Source organism: Pteropus alecto, unplaced genomic scaffold, assembly GCF_000325575.1.
Source record: "Pteropus alecto unplaced genomic scaffold, ASM32557v1 scaffold61, whole genome shotgun sequence".
Classification (NCBI taxonomy): Eukaryota; Metazoa; Chordata; class Mammalia; order Chiroptera; family Pteropodidae; genus Pteropus; species Pteropus alecto.
Genome location: NW_006434835.1, coordinates 22,217,084 through 22,221,055, shown reverse-complemented (window position 1 = coordinate 22,221,055; position 3,972 = coordinate 22,217,084). Strand labels below are relative to the sequence as shown.

General features: G+C 27.3%; 1 pseudogene; it reads left to right on the top strand.

The window, feature by feature from the left end:
- The first annotated feature begins 307 nt into the window (after positions 1-307).
- Positions 308-426, top strand: LOC112478625 (annotated as a pseudogene).
- The last annotated feature ends 3,546 nt before the right edge of the window (positions 427-3,972 follow it).

Sequence of the window (3,972 nt, the reverse complement as noted above, 5' to 3'; positions counted from 1 at the left end):
AAAAGAAATAAACCCAGAAGGAAGGATTGAGATGCAAGAAAGTGAAATGATTAAAGAAACTGGTAAATTTTTAGGTGAATATAAATTATACTGACTAATTAGGCCTAAATGTTGATCAAATAACATGGAAGAAGCAAAAAGATTAATTTAATCATCATAACTAGAAAACAAATCTAGATAAACACTATTTAAAGGGATGCACTTAGCAAAGAATTCAGAGTGCAGCAAGAATGCTACAACAAGAATAATTCTTAAACACTAGCAACATAAATTTGAAAATTTTAATAATTAAGGCAACAAAATTTGATGGTACGGCCATGCCACTCTGAACGTGCCCAATCTCATCTGATCTCAGAAGCTAAGTAGGGTCTGGCCTGGTTAGTACTTGGATGGGAAACCACCTAGGAATAGCAGGTGCTGTAGGCATTGAAACAAACAAACAAACAAACAAACAAACGAAATTTGTAATAGCAATAAAAATATCAAGGAATACATTTAACATAAGGAGAAAAGTATGCATGTTATTAAAACACCTTTTAGAAGTCCTAAGTACATGTAGAGTTTTACCAGAGATGATAATGGTTAAAAATTCTATATTGCTGTTATGTTAGAGACAATATTCAATGCTTTATATACACCAGTTCGTATAATCATATGAGGTAGACAGTATTATTATTCTAATTCACACATGACAACAGAGGCACAGAGAGATTAAATGACTTTCTTTTTGCTATCTAGCTAGTAGATGGGGTTCTAGAATTCAAATCAGCAAACTTTCTCCAGAGCCTCCGTACTTCAACACTAGGCAATACTACCTGTTCAATAAATTATTAAGATATTCCATTATTGATGCAGTAGTAGGAAACTAGATAGAAAAAATAATGCATACCTTAGAAATAAACTCACAATGTATATATGACAAGTGCCATTCCAGATCAGTGTGAAACCATATTTAAGGAATGATAATAGGACAGTTGGCTATCTACACAGATAAAAATGAGAATTTTTATCTCATACCATTTAGCCATCAATTAAAATTTGAATGGAAAAATCAAGATTTTAGAGAATAAAATAAGAAAATATCTTTATGATTTGTTTCTTTAAGAAGACACAAAATTTCCAAACAATAAAAGAAAATTAATTTTTTCCATCAGTGTGATTATTTTAAAAATGAAAGACAGCTCACATTCTAGGACAGAAGATATTTGCAAACATAAGGGATTTTTAAACTTTAAATTTATAAAAAGGATTCATATTTTTCTTTCATGCATAAAAATTAAAATAAACAATCCAGTAATATATATAAAGTACATATCTAGGAAATTAAAAGATGATTAAACAAGAATTATCAGTAAGCCTATAAAAAAAATCCTTATTCTTTCTAATCACTAATGGTCATACATGGCCTCAGGACATATAAAACAAGAATGCATAACATATAATTCTTTGAAATAGCATTCCTTGAAATAATGAGAAAAAGGAAATAATTTAAATGTTTAATATGAGAAGAGGTAATTATACTATATTTATACAATGCACTTAATGTACAGAGAAAATTAAAGTACAGCCACATGAATCTTTCAAATATGTTTCAATAAAACAGCAAATATAAGAATACAGAAAATGTACAAAGATTTATATAGTTTCAAAACTTTCCAAACAAAACAAGATGAAGTTTGATAAACAGTGTTATTATAAAGGCATACAAAAGAATGAAAATCATGTAAGTCTGGATAATGAGAACTTTTGGTGGGTGGGGAGAGGTGAAATAATGGTAGGAGTAAAGTAAAGAAGAAACATCAATAATATTCATATTTATTTTTAGTGCTGGGTTTGGGTATCAGAGAATGTGTTGTATTGTTCTCCATTGTTTTTTATATCGAAAATAGCTAATAAAATCAATAAAGAATGGGAAAAAGATTGTAATCAGTGAGAAGCTAAGAATTCTTCTTTTAAAAACCAACCAACCAAATGAAACCACTAAATTAAGGATGCAAACATTTTACATGGGAACTACTTAAACCATACACAAGTATACCCAGAAAAAAAATTAGCCTTAAATGTTTTTGTGATTACTATAAAAGGACAAAATAGAAATTAGCTTATTAGTTACATTCAAATTATGAAGTAAGCAACAGAATAAACAAAAGTAATTAGAAGGACTAGAAAATAATCTATAAAGATAACAATTAAAATTGATTTAAAGAAACAAATAGAAAGAATAAAATAATTTCAAATGTAGCTCTATAAAATAACAGTAAAATAGTAAAACTTCTAAAAACCTAATAAAAGAAAGAAAAAAGATATTTAATATTCAGAAATAGGAGAGTGTATAACTATAGGTATAAAACAGATTAAATAAAAATACCAGAAAAAATAAATAAAAATACGAGAGATTATTGAATGTCATTCTATGGTTATAAATTTGAAAATCTAAAACAAAAATGTCTAAGCAAAACAAAGCTAGCAAAAATGATGTAAGTAAAAAATTTATCCTATAAACTGAAGAAAAACTTGTAAGTAAAAAAGCTAAAACCCACAGAAGAAAATAGAAATGTAATTTCAAAACCTAGTAAGTACCAATTTTACATATAAATTTATAAAACCTTTAAAGTGAAGTTTCTCAAAAAGTTTGTAGTGGAATACTGGTATGTTTAGATCAGCATTTTGGCATCTTAAGAACTTAAGTCATTATTAAAAATTAATGAGGTTCCCCTCCAAAGAGCTTTTGTTTGTGTGGATTATTTCAATATTTACTGTTTTAGAAATTTAAAATGAGAAATTGAAAAAGTATTTTATTATATTTAAAGATAATAAAATAAATACATTACATGTTAACATAAAACATATTTTGAATGAAAAAACACATTTTCCAACTAAGACAAATCATAGGAATAGTGTTATTGTTTTACATTAAAAAAAAAAAACTCTCTACTGTTTGGTTCAATAGAAGAGAACTTGATTATCATATGATTTTATTCATTCTGTTGCAATATGGTGTTTAGATTGAAATATAAAGAGAAAATTTGGCCTCACAAATATATAGTTGGAAAAGGAAGCATATTTTAATAGTTTTTTTCACATAATTGAAAATAATTTTTGATACTACACCAAAATTTGACAGATGGCAGTTACTTAAGGTTTCAAAATGGAATCTTAAACCTATAAAAAACTTTTCATATTCAGTTTAAATAAATTCTGTTGGGCTATCTTACAATGGAAAATGAATATTTTATTCATGAAAATCTTGTGATATAATGCATTGATCAAACAGAAATATTGGTTTCCTGAGTTATACAGATCTTCCAAATGTTGACACTTTTCATCACATAATATAAAAATAACATTTGCTACGATCACTACTCATCTCATCAGAGAAGTCTTTAACTTGTGAAAGGCTCTCCGCCTTATTGTAGAAGATACAAATTTTCCAAAATTCTAATTTTTGCCTGAAAGCTGGAGTTTCATCATTGCAACGAATACTGTTGAGTTTTTCTTAAAATGATGTGTTTAATTCATTCATTTTTGAGAAAATGTCTGCCAAACAACCCTGTCTGAAAAAACATATTTTGTCAGTTATGCCTTCCTGTAAAAAATATATTCAATGAAAAAAGCAAGTAATTCAGCTTGTGAGTAAAAAAAATCACAGAAATGTTCTTTGAAACAACCACTGTACTTTTGATATGAAGCAGAAGTGCTCTATATATACACCTTATTTTATCACACAGAATATTTTTTAAAATGTACTCCAGAGTTGATATTTAATAAAAGTATTTTTCTGATTCATCAATAACATTTATAAGCAAAATTGGATTTTTCTTTTTTTTCCTGTATGTAGTGGTGAAATATACAATGAAAACAAGTACAGTTTGGTGTCATTGCTTTGATTCATGCTAAAATGCCACAAGTTTTACATGTTGTTATATTTGCTTTATTAGGGCAAATGTCAACACTGTAAAATAAGCAAATAAT